Raw genomic sequence first — 13,285 nt, 5'->3', positions numbered from 1 at the left:
AAAAAAAAAAAAAAAAAGAAGCTATTTCCTTCCTCATGGCTGTTTCCAGATCACTTTTTTTCCCTCTTTCATCAACACCAGCCTCTCTGAACACATGCTCGCTTCTGGATCTGCCTCCCTTACTTTCTGAGTCATCTCCCAGTTACTCCTTCTAACGCACTGAAGATACTAGCAAATTGTTCACTGTCTTCCACTCATCTGCATCAACATCAAAGATGTTCCATCCAAACCCAGCCTCTCCATTCTTATCCACACCATTAACAATCTTTCCTCCACACCTCTTTAGCCACCCCTTCTCTGGCCCCAGTTATTATCAGTAACAACATTACCACACAAAAAAAGCACCTTAACCTCTGACTACTGTCTCTTCTCTCCAGTTCATTTAGCCTATTTCCCCCTTTCCAATGAGTCTTCGGTCCCATGGGGACCACCAATCCACTGAACTATTCATTTCTTCACTGTTTACCACCTAGTATCCACACATTTCACTTTCTCACTTACCTAGTTAAGACTCCATAGTCCATCACAAGAATCGTATCCTGCAAACCTCTTGATTTTCTTGACTTTCTCTCCCTCTGCTGTACTTGCCTGATAGAGATGTCTTACTCCCCAAAATCCATTCCACCCCAAAATGTTAGTCTAAGCCAATCATGTTTTCCCACGCCCCTTGCCACTGTCTGATTAGAAATGTGTATCAATTGGAGTCGGGGGGAGTGGGGGAAAAAAAATAGAAATGTGTATCAATTAAAATTAACTGTGAGACAGGCGTGGTGGCTCATGCCTGTAATCACAGCAGTTCGGGAGGCTGAGGCAGGAGGACTGCTTGAGGCCAGGAGTTCAAGATCAGTCTGGCCAGCACAGCAACACCCTCATCTCTATTTTAAATATATATATATATTTATGTAAATATATATCATATGTGTGTATATATATGTAAATATATATCGCACGCGTGTGTGTGTGTGTGTGTGTGTGTGTGTGTGTGTATGAATGATTAGGCTCTAATGCAACAGACAGAAAAACCTAAACAGTAACTGGTTAACCACCAAGATAACAAAATTCAAAGGTAAGCAATCCAGAGCATGTAAGGCATTTCCATGATCATCAGGGACCTAATGCTGCTCTATACCATCACTCTGTCATCCCCAACATGTGGCTTCTACCTCATAATCCAAGATAGTGGCTCAAGCTTCAGATATTATACCCAAATTCTACTCAGCAGGAAGAAGGAAAAGAAAACAAGGGGTACACCCTCTCTCTCCCTATTAAGTCAAACATGAAAATTCAACTTACATTCAATTAGCCAGAAGTTAATGACATGTCTACAAGTAGAAGGAGGCTAAAAAATGTAGCCATTATCCCAGATGACCAGGTACCCACCAAAACATCAGAATTCTCTTTACTGAAGAAGTAGAAAAAGGCCATGATGTGTAACCATGACTCTCTGATACAGCATGTAATCTAATACTTAGATGTGAGGGCACATCTGATGGATGACTTCCAGGAAATATTTTCTCATTCTTGACAGTGTGTAGACAGGGAGACATGCCACCTAGATCTCCTCTTCAAGGAAGAACTTGTGGCAAGCAGTAGCAGCAGGGAACATGGTCAGCAGAACATCAATTCCTTCAGGAGCTGACTTGCCACAGGTCATGCCCTACCAATGGCAGCCCATACCATAAAGAGAATAAAGGCCCAAGCATTTCAATCCAACATGGGACAATTCAAATAAGCAATCCTGCCCTACAGTTCCCCTTCGTCAGGTCTGCATTGGAGCCCAACTTCTTCTAATTCTGCTTTTGCTTCCAATAACATCTTCCTCTACAATATTATAATCAACTTGTAACCCAAACTCAGTCTTAGCAAATGCTTTTTAAAAAACAGCCTATGATAAACATCCAAGAAGAGATCATCCTTCTCTCTCTGGACTTTGCTATGGCTGGATTTTATAGCTGGAAGTACTACAGCCTGAACACAAAGCCTGTGTTATGCCTGAACACAAAGCCAACACCAAGAATAGTAAATCAAAGGAATGTAAAGTCCCTGAAAAACAGTATCAACCACCCACAAAAACCACCTTACTCTAGCCTTCTAGTTTCTTAGGTAAATTTCCCACTGCTTGTTTAATTGCATGTGTATATGGTACACACTTCCTTGATTCTTTATTTTAGAGACTAACACAAAAGTTTTTATGGTTCTCCACTATGCTTATTCTGCTCCTCAGAGTTTCAGTGGACTTTACATGAACACTTAGGTTTGCAAATCAGCATCACTTTCAGAAAAGAAATAATTGTTTGTTTTTTTCAGACAGAATCTCACTCTGACATCCAGGTTGGAGTGCAGTGGCAAGCTCATTGGCTCACTGCAGCCTCAAACTCCTGGTCTCAGGTGATCCTCCTACCTCAGCCTCTGGAGTAGCTTGGACTATAGGCACACACCATTATGCCTAGCTAATTTAATTAATTTTTTTTTTTAGAGATGGGGTCTTGCTATGTTGCCCAGGCTGGGAAATAGATCAGTTTTATTTTAAATGTTTACTTAGTGTCTTTAAACGTACATACTTATATAATTTTACAGGTAATGCATAGATGTGATGACAAATTTTTTGTTTTTAATAAAGAACAATTCTTTTTTTTTAACCTACCTCCCTAGTTACTCTGACCCACCCTTGGCCAAAGTAAACATTTAACCAACTAGCAGGCATTCTTAAATATTTTTCTTCATACTCATGAGCCTATGATATAGGCAGAATTCTCTTAAATCATTTTTTGGTTATACAAATTATTATATACTTTTCTGCATCTTTCTTTGCTCACTCAACAAAACCTTATGTAAATTTCTCAAACTAATCAGGTACTAGTCTAATTTATTTTTTCTTTATGTAGCATAATATCCCACTTATGGACCTATCATTTTTCCTGCCTTTCCCTACTAATGTTCATTTTGTTTTCAGTTGGTTGACAATATGCACATTGCTGCAATAAATATCCCTATACATATGGCCTTACTTGTGCTTTTATTTCTAAGTATAGAAATCTTAGGAGGAGGTATACTAGGGCAAAAGGAATCTGAATTTTAATTGTTAACCAAGCTGCCAAATTATTTTCCTAAAGGCTGTAACAATTCACATTTGCACCAGCAATGTATGAGAATATGCTATTCTCTACAGCCTCTCAGCATTAGGTGTTCCTGTTTCTTTTAAATTATGTGAGTTTTTATTTTATTTTATTTTATTTTTTGAGTCTCGCTCTGTCACCAGGCAAGAGGCTGGAGTACAGTGGCACGATCTCGGCTCACTGCAACCTCCGCCTCCAGGGTTCAAGCAATTCTCCTGCCTCAGCCTCCCACGTAGCTGGGACTACAGGTGCACGCCACCACACCCAGCTAATTTTTGTATTTTAGTAGAGACGGGGTTTCACTACGTTGGCCAGGATGGTCTTGATCTCTTGACCTCGTGATTCGCCCGCCTCAGCCTCCCAAAGTGCTAGGATTACATAAATTATGTGAGTTTTTAATTCAAAATTTCCTGTGTTCTGATAAATGGCCAACAAGCGATTATTGAAAGCTTAAAGGAATTTGAAAGAGAAAGGCCAGGAACATCAACGTAAAATTTCAGGTCAAGTTTTACAGTATTGTTGATAATCTAGGTGTGGGCACGGGCACCACCTGTACACTAGAAAAACCTGGTTCACCAGAAGTCACACAAAGGCATCAAACTGAAGGGCATTTCAATAATGCAAGGCTAGAAATATAAAGCATAAAGACCTTGCCACTACCAATTTCTCAGTTCAAGAATACTGAGGTAATTCTGCAGTGGAAACAAATACAGGGAGAACAGAGGAACAGGAGGCAGGTTTCAAAGGCATCATCTCATAGTTACCTCCTTCTACTTTACTTATATTATTACCAGATAATGTAGTCTATAAAAATCTCAACTTTTCTCATCTGTTAAGATTTTCTGGCCGGCTGCGGTGGCTCAAGCCTGTAATCCCAGTACTTTGGGAGGCCGAGGCGGATGGATCACGAGGTCAAGAGATCGAGACCATCCTGGTCAACATGGTGAAACCCCGTCTCTACTAAAACTACAAAAAATCAGCTGGGCATGGTGGCACGTGCCTGTAATCCCAGCTACTCAGGAGGCTGAGGCAGGAGAATTGCCTGAACCCAGGAGGCGGAGGTTGCGGTGAGCCGAGATTGCGCCATTGCACTCCAGCCTGGGTAACATGAGCGAAGCTCCGTCTCAAAAAAAAAAAAAAAAAACTTTTCTAAGTATTGTATCAACAGTTTGCTCCTTCACACTGCTGAGTAGTATTCTCTTGCACGAAAATACACAACTTGTTTATTGGTGGACACTTGGATTATGTAATTACAGGCTCTTATAAATGAAGCTAAGACATGTATAAGTCTTTCTCTTCAATAAATATACAAAATGAAATCACTGAATCAGAGTATAGATATGCACTTAAATTTTTAAAAAGCTGCCAAACTGTTTCCTCAGTGGCTATTCCATCTTACAATCACATCTTCAAGGTATGAGAGTTCTACTTATTCCACATCAGTTCCCACATTTGGTATAATCAGGCTTTTTATTGGTTATATGTTATTCTATCTCATTATGGTTTAAATTTGTATTTTTCTGATATTTAAAGATTTTCAGAGACTGGGCACGGTGGCTCATGTCTATAATCTTAGCACTTTAGGAGGCCAAGGCAGGTGGACATTTAAGCCCAGGAGTTCAAGATCAGCCTAAGCAACATAGTGAAACCCTGTCGCTATAAAAAATACAAAATACTTAGCTGAGTGTGGTGGTACATGCCTGTAGTCCCAACTAGGGAGGCTAAGGTAGAAGGATCATTTGAGCCCAGGAAGCAGAGGTTGCAGTGAGCCAAGATGGTGCCACTGCACTCCAGCTTAGACGACAGAGGGAGAAACTGTCCCAAAAGAATAAAATAAAAGATTTATTTCTGGTGTTTACTGTTCATTTACACATATTATTTTGTGATGTGTTGGTTCTTATGTTTACCCTTTTTTTTCTTGCCAACTTTTATTTTAGGTTCCAGGGGATATGTGCAGGTTTTGCAGGGGTTTGATGTACAGATAATTTCATCACCCAAATAATCAGCAAAATACCTGAAAGGTAATTTTTCAATCCTCACTCACCTCCTACCCTCCACTCTCAGGCAAATCCCAGGGTCTCTTGTTCCCCTTCTTTGTGTCCATGTGTACGCAATGGTTAGCTCCCACTTGTAAGTGAGAATGTGCAGTATTTGGTGTTTTCTGTTCCTGCATTAATTCACTTAGGATAACTGTCTCCAGCTGCATACAGGTTGCTGCAAAGGACATGACTGCCTTCATTTTTATAGGTAGTAGTATTCCATGGTATATATGTACCACATTTTCTTTCTTTTTTTTTTTTTTAACGGAGTTTCACTCTGCCGCCCAGACTGGAGTGCAGTGGCACAATCTCGGCTCACAGCAACCTCTGCCCCCCAGGTTCAAGCGATTGTCCTGCCTCAGCCTCCCAAGTGGCTGGGATTATAGGCACCCGCCACCACTCCCAGCTAATTTTTGTATTTTTATTAGGGACAGGGTTTCACCCTGTTAGCCAGGCTGGTCTCGAACTCCTGACTTCAGGCGATCCACCCGCCTCAGCCTCCCAAAGTGCTGGGATTACAGGCACGAGCCACCATCCGTGAACCACATTTTCTTTAGTCTACTGTTGACAGGGCATCCAGTCTGAGTCCATGTCACTGCTATAGTAAACAGCGCTGCAATGAAAATACACATGCATGTGTCTTTATTATAGAAAAATTTATATTCCTTTGAGTATATACCCAGTAATGGGACTGCTAGGTTGAGTGAAGTTTTATTTTAGGTTATCTGAGAAACCTCCAAACTGCTTTCTGCACTGCTGAAACTCCCAGACTGTTAAACTAATTTACACTCCCACCAGCAGTGTAAAGTGTTCCCTTTTCTCCACAACCTTGCCAGCATCTGTTATTTTTGACTTTTTAATAATAGCCATTCTGAGTGGTATGAGATGGTATCTCACTGTGGTTTTCATTTGCATTTCCCTAATGATTAGTGATACTGAGCATTGTTTCATATGCTTGGTCATATGTGTCTTCTTTTCAGAAGTATCTGTTCATGTCTTTGGCCCATTTTGTAATGAAGTTGTCTAGGTTTTTGCTTCTTGATATGTTTAAGTTCCTTATAGTCTGGATATTAGACCTTTGTTAGATGCACAGTTTGCAAATATTTTCTCCCATTCTGTAGGCTGTCTGTTTACTCTGTTGACAGGTTTTTTGTTGTTGCTGTTGCTGTTGCTGTGCAGAAGCTCTCTAGTTTAATTAAGTCTCACTTTTCAATTTCTGTTTTTGTTATAATTGCTTTTGGAGTCTCTATCATGAAGTGTTTGCCAGGGCCAATGTCCAGAACGGAATTTCCTAAGTTTTCTTCTAGGGTTTTTATAGTTTTAGGTTTTACATTTGTTAATATACCTTGAGCTGATTTTTTTATATGGTAAAAGGTAGAGGTCCAGCTTCAAACTTCTTCATATAGCTAGCCAACTAGCCCAGCACGATTTATTGAATAGGAAGTAATTTCCCCATTCCTTGTTTTGTTAACTTTGTTGAAGATCAGATGGTTGTAGTTGTATGGGTTTATTTCTCAGTTCTCTAATCTGTTCCCTTGGTCTATGTGTCTGTTTTTATACCAGCACCATGCCATTTTAGTTACTGTAGCCTTGTAATATGGTTTGAAGCTGGGTTGTGTGATGTCTCCAGCTTTGTTCTTTTTGCTTAGGACTGCTTTGACTATTTGGGCTTTTTGGTTCCAAATGAATTTTAGAACAGTTTTCTTCTAATTCTGTGAAAAATGTCATTGGTAGTTTGATACAAACAGCACTGAATCTGTAAACTGCTTTGGGCAGTATGCACATGTCAACAATATTGATTCTTCCTATCCATGAGCATGAATGGTTTTCCATTTGTTTCTGTTATCTCTGATTTCATTCAGCAGTGTTTTGAAATTCTAGTTGTAGAGATCTTTCACCTCTCCAGTTAGCTGTATCCCTGGGTATTTTATTATTTTCCTGTACTTCTGCCCATTTTTATGTGGGTTTTTTGTTTCTATTATTGAGTTATAAGGATTCTTCCTATATTCTGGTTGCAAGCCCTTTATTGGATATATGTTTTGTATATATTTTCTGCTAGTCTATGGCTTATCTTTTTGTTTCCTAACAATGTCTTTGGAAGAGGAGAGGTTTTAATTTTTCTCCTTTATGATTGATGCTTAAAAAAAAAACTGCCTATGCCGAGGATGGAAAGATTTTCTCTCACTTTTTTTCTAGAAGTTCTATAGCTTCAGGCTTTAAGTCTTTAGTTCAGTCTGTATTCGTTTTTGTGTGTGGTATAAGGCAAGAGTCAATATTCACTTGTTTCAGGAAGGAAGGCAGGAAGGAGAGAAGGAAGGAAAGACAGAAGGAAAGAAGGGAGGAAAGAAGGGGAAAGAGAAAAGAAAAATAATCATGAATGTGTAGGTCTCTTTCTGGTCTCTCTATTCTCTTCTGTCAATATCTATGTCTATCTTTATATACCATAGTATCTTGATTGCTCTAGTTTTACAGAAAGTCTTGACTGCGCGCAGTGGCTCACACCTGGAATACCAGCACTATAGGAGGCTGAGACAGGCAGATCACTTGGGGTCAGGAGTTCGAGACCAGCCTGGCCAACACAGTGGAAGCCCACCTCTACTAAAAATGCAAAAATTAGCCAGGCATGGTGGCATGTGCCTGTAATCCCAGCTACTCAGGAGGCTGAGGCACAGAATCACTTGAACCCAGGAGGTGGAGGCTGCAGTGAGCCAAGACTGCGATACCGCACTGAAGCCTGGGTGACAGAGCAAGACCCTGTCTCAAAACCAGAAAGTCTTAAAGTAGCGCAATTTGTGATCCACCCACCCCAGCCTCCCAAAGTGCTGGGATTATAGTTGTAAGCAACCACCAAATCTGTTCTTCTTATTCAAGGTTATTTAGGTTAATTTGGTAATCTAGGTTCTTGGCAATTCCATATACATTTTAGAATCAGTTTCCCAAAAATTACCAAAGAAAAAACTTTCTGAGATTTTGACTGGGATTACATCTAATCTACAGATAAATTTGGGGAGAATAAACATCCTTCCAATCCATAAACATGGTATATCCCCCATTTATATAGGACTTTAGTATCTCTCAACGTTTTATAGTTTTCAATATATAAGACAGGCGTATCTTTTGTCATATTTATCCCTAAGTGTTTTAGGTTTTTTAAATGCTATTTGAATGATGGTGCTTTGATTTTATTTTCCAATTGTTTCTTGCTAATAACAGATATACGACTGATTACAGACTACCTTGTATCCTGCAACCTTGCTAAACAGGTTTAATGCTTCTCGCAGGTGTTTTTTATACTCATTATTCTCTTTCTAAACATGTCATCTTTTTGTTGTTGTTGTTGTTGTTGTTGTAACACTCAGCTGAGGTCTCATACAAATCATGTCATCTACAAAGAGTTTTACTTCTTTTCTCCTCCCAATCTGGATGACTTTATTTTTCTTCCCTTATTGCACTTGCTAGGACCTCTATAAAATGTTTAACAGAAGTCATGAGAGTGGGCATCCTTGCCTTGCTCTCAATGGTGAAAAGAAAGAGTTCAGATTTTTCACCATTAAGTATGATGTTAGCTGTAGATTTTTTTGTAGATGTTTTTTATCAGATTGAAGATGCTCCCTTCTAGGTAAGGCATGGTGGCTCATGCCTGTAATCCCAGTGCTTTGAAAGGGCAAAGCAGGAAGATCTCTTGAGGCCAGGAGTTTAGACCAGCCTGGGCAATACAGACTCTGTCTCTTAAAAAAAATAAAAAAACTTTTTAATTAGTCAGGTGTGGTGGTATGTGGCTATACTCCTAGCTACTTAGGAAGCTGAGGTGTAGGAATTGCTTGAGCTTAGGAGTTTGAGGCTGCAGTGAGCCATGATCACACCACTGTACTCCAGCCTGTGTGATGGAGCAAGATCCTGTGTCTTACCAAAAAAACCTTCCTTCTTCTACTCCTGGTTTACTGAGCCTTTTTATCATGTATGCCTGATAACATTTTGTCAGATGCTTTTTCCATATCATTTAAATGATCACATAGCTTCTCTTCTTTATTCTGTTAATGTAGCCAGTTACATTGATTGATAAAGTGACTGGCTGGGTTTTCCTTTTTTTTTCCTTTGAGATGGAGTCTTGCTCTGAGCCCAGGCTGGAGTACAGTGGCACAATCTTGGCTCACTGCAACCTCTGCCTCCTGGTTTGTTCAAGTAATTCTCTGCCTCAGCCTCCCGAGTAGCTGGGATTACAGGAGTCCGCCACCATGCCTGGCTAATTTTTGTATTTTTAGTAGAGACAGCGTTTCACCATCCTGGCCAGGCTGGTCTTGAACTCCTGACCCTGTGATCCACCGGCCTCAGCCTCCCAAAGTGCTGGGATTACAGGTGTGAGCGACTATGCCTGGCCTGGCTTTTTTTTTTTTTTTAAATACTTTAAGTTCTGGGATACATGTGCAGAACGTGCAGGTTTGTTACATAGGTATACACTTGCCATGGTGATTTGCTGCACCTATCAACCCTTCATCTACATTAGGTATTTCTCCTAATGCTATCCCTCGCCTAGCCCCCCATTCCCTGACAGGCTCCAGTGTGTGATGTTCCCCTCCCTGGGTCCATGTGTTCTCATTGTTCAACTTCCACTTATGCGTGAGAACATGCCGTAGTTGGTTTTCTGTTCCTGTGTTAGTTTCCTAAGAATGATGGTTTCCAGTTTCATCCATGTCCTTGCAAAGGACATGAACTCATCCTTTATGGCTGCATAGTATTCCATGGTATATATGTGCCATATTTTCTTTATCTAGTCTATCACTGAAGGGCATTTAGGCTGGTTCCGAGTCTTTGCAATTGTGAATAGTACCACAATAAATATACATGTGCATGTGTCTTTATAGTAGAATGACTTATAATCCTTTGGTTATATACCCAGTAATAGGATTGCTGGGTCAAATGTTATTTCTGGTTCTAGATCCTTGAAGAATCGCCACACTATCTCCCCACAATGGTTGAACTAATTTATACTCCCGCCAACAGTGTAAAAGCAGTTCCTATTTCTCCACATCTTCTCCAGCATCTTTTGTTTCCTAACTTTTTAATGATCGCCAATCTAACTGGCATGAGATGGTATCTCATTGTGGTTTTGATTTGCATTTCTCTAATGACCAGTGATGATGAGCTTTTTTTCATATATCTGTTGGCCACATAAATGTTGTCTTCTGAGAAGTGTCTGTTCATATCCTTCACCCACTTTTTGATGGGGTTGTTTTCTCTTAAGTTCTTTGTAAATTCTGGATATTAGCCCTTTGTCAGATGGACAGATTGCAAAACTTTTCTTCCATTTTGTAGGTTGCCTGTTCACTCTGATGACAGAATTTTGTGTGTGTGTGTGTGTGTGTGTGTGTGTGTGTGTGCAGAAGCTCTTTATTTCAATTATATCCCATCTTTCAATTTTCAATTTTGGCTTTTGTTGCCATTGCTTTTGGTGTTTTAGTCATGAAATCTTTGCCCATGTCTATGTCCTGAATGATACTGCCTAGGTTTTCTTCCAGGGTTTTTATGGTTTTAGGTTTTATGTTCAAGTCTTTAATCCATCTTGAGTTAATTTTTATATAACGTATATGGAAGGGGGTCCAGTTTCAGTTTTCTGCATATGGCTAGCCAGTTTTCCCAACACCATTTATTAAATAGGGAATCCTTTCACCATTGCTTGTTTTTGTCAGTTTTGTCAAAGATCAGATGGTTGTAGATGTGTGGCGTTACTTCTGAGGCCTCTGTGCTGTTCCATTGGTCTATATACCTGTTTTGGTACCAGTACCGTGCTGTTTTGGCAACTGTAGCCTTGTATAGTTTGAAGTCAGGTGGCATGATGCCTCCAGCTTTGTTCTTTTTGCTTAGGATTGTCTTAGCTATACGGGCTCTTTTTTGGTTCCATGTGAAATTTAAAGTCATTTTTTTCTAATTCTGTGAAGAAAGTCATTGGTAGCTTGATGGGGATAGCACTGAATCTATAAATTACTTTAGGCAGTATGGCCATTTTCATGATACTGATTCTTCCTATCCATAAGTATGGAATGTTTTTCCATTTGTTCATGTCCTCTCTTATTTCCTTGAGCAGTGGTTTATAGTTCTCCTTGAAGAGGTTCTACACATCCCTTGTAAGTTGTATTCCTAGATATTTTATTCTGGTGTGTATTTTAATTCTATATTCTAAATCCCACAGGATATCATTATTGCTTACAATTAACATTCAATTAAGTTTACCCACACTTTATTCTTTCCAATGGTCCTCATTCCTCTTACAATCTCTGTATTTTCTTCTGTAATCATTCTCCTCTGCTTATGGAACTCCCTTTATTGTAAGGCTGCTGATGATTAACCCCCTCTGTTTTTGTTCATCTGAAAATAGCTTTAGTTCTTCATTTTTGAAGTATATTTTCTACTGGATATAGAAGGGTAAGGAGCTATAGCCCGTGGACTAACAGCCTGTTTCTATAAGTAAGGTTTTATTGGAACACAGCCATGCCCATTCGCTTAGGACTGTTTATGACTGCTTTCAACCAACAATGGCAGAATAGTTGTGGCAGAGATCTTACATGGCTCAGGAGTCTAATATATGAACTACCTGGCCCTTTAAAAAAGAAAGCCTGTCAACTCTTGGCATACAATTCTATGTTGGCATTTATTTACTTTTCAGCACCAAAAATGTCACTCCATTGTTTTGGTTTCCATTGTTCATACTAAGAAGGTAGCTTTCAGTCTTGTCCTTGCTTTTTTTTTTAAATAAGAAAATAAATTTTAAACAGAGACAGGGTCTCACTGTTACCCAGGCTGGTCTCAAACTCCTGGGCTCAAGCAATCATCCCGCCTCAGCCTCCAAAAGTACTGGGATTACAGGTATGAGCCATCATGCCCAGCCCTGTTCTTGCTTGTGTAAAAATGTGTCTCAATCCACTGGTTGCTTTAAGATTTTAAACTTTGTCTTTGATTGTTAGCAAAAATGCTGAATCTACTTTTCTTTCCTTACCCTGTTTGGTGCTTGCTGCATTTCCTGAATCGGCAGCTCTAAGCATATTATCACTCTGTGAACATTCTAGGACATTATCTCCTTGAGTATTGCTTCTGCTCCACTCTTTTTTTCTCCTTTTGAAGTTCTAATTACAACTGTGTCCCACATCCTTCACATTCCTTTTGGTATGTGCAAAAGTAACTGAGGTTTTTGCCATTTTTGAATGCCAATATTTAAATATTAGGTTGGTGCAAAAGTAATTGTGGTTTTTGCCGTTAAAAAAAAAAAAAAAAAAAAAAAAAAAAAAAAAAACTGCAAAAACCGCAATTACTTTTGCACCAACCTAATATTTTTCATTCCTTTGTCTCTGTGTTTCTATACAGGTATTTTTCCCTAACATATCTTATTTATCTTAATTCTCTTTTCATCTAAGGCTCTTAAAATCAATCATGGTATTTCTAGTTCCCAGTGATTCTTTTTATACTAATTCTCTACTAAAATTATTGAACTTGTTATGTAAATTCTTAAAGATATTAATCATTTATTTTAAAGTGCATTTTTGATCATTCTAAAAACTGACTCGTGTGTGTGTGTGTGTGTGTGTGTGTGTGTGTGTTTCTGCTAATGGCCTTTTTCGGTCTGTTCCAAAATCCAACACAGAATTCCACAGTGCATTTACTATTTTTTTGATATGTAGTCTCGCTTTGTCACCCAGGCTGGAGTGCAGTGGTGCCATCTCGGCTCACTGCAACCTCCGCCTCCCGGATTCAAAACTAGTGTTACAAACTATTCTCCTGTCTTGGACTCCTAATTAGCTGGGATTATAGGTAGCCACCACCACACCTGGCTAATTTTTATATTTTTAATAGAGACAGGGTTTCACCATGTTGGCCAGGCTGGTCTTAAACTCCTGACCTCAGGTGATCCACCTGCCTTGGCCTCCCAAAGTGCTGGGACTACAGGCATAAGCCACCACACAGGGGCAGCGCATTTACTTTTAATGTCTTCTTAGTCTCCTTGACTCTGTTTTTTTAAATAACTGAAATTTTAATTGAGATAACAGATTAACATGTAATAAGAAGCAATATGGAGAGATTCCTTGTACACACTTTGACCAATTTCCCCAAATGGCAACTTTTTTTTTTTTTTTTTTTTTT

The 13,285-nt window shown here is 39.4% G+C and overlaps 1 protein-coding gene and 1 long non-coding RNA gene across 2 annotated transcripts in view; one reads left to right on the top strand and one right to left on the bottom strand.

The window, feature by feature from the left end:
- Positions 1-13,285, bottom strand: part of ATRN (attractin) — a 163,190-nt gene that overhangs the window by 118,127 nt on the left and 31,778 nt on the right. The gene's annotated exons all lie outside the window — the stretch shown is intronic.
- On the top strand, positions 6,316-10,729 carry LOC119467753. Its single transcript, XR_005196365.1, has 3 exons — positions 6,316-6,490; positions 7,628-7,630; positions 10,703-10,729. It is a non-coding gene; the product is annotated as an uncharacterized LOC119467753 (long non-coding RNA).

The sequence above is a fragment of the Cebus imitator genome, unplaced genomic scaffold (genome assembly GCF_001604975.1).
Source record: "Cebus imitator isolate Cc_AM_T3 unplaced genomic scaffold, Cebus_imitator-1.0 Scaffold328, whole genome shotgun sequence".
In the NCBI taxonomy this organism is placed as follows: domain Eukaryota; kingdom Metazoa; phylum Chordata; class Mammalia; order Primates; family Cebidae; genus Cebus; species Cebus imitator.
The sequence above is the reverse complement of the archived record's forward strand: the minus strand, read 5'-3'. Positions and strand labels throughout refer to the sequence as shown.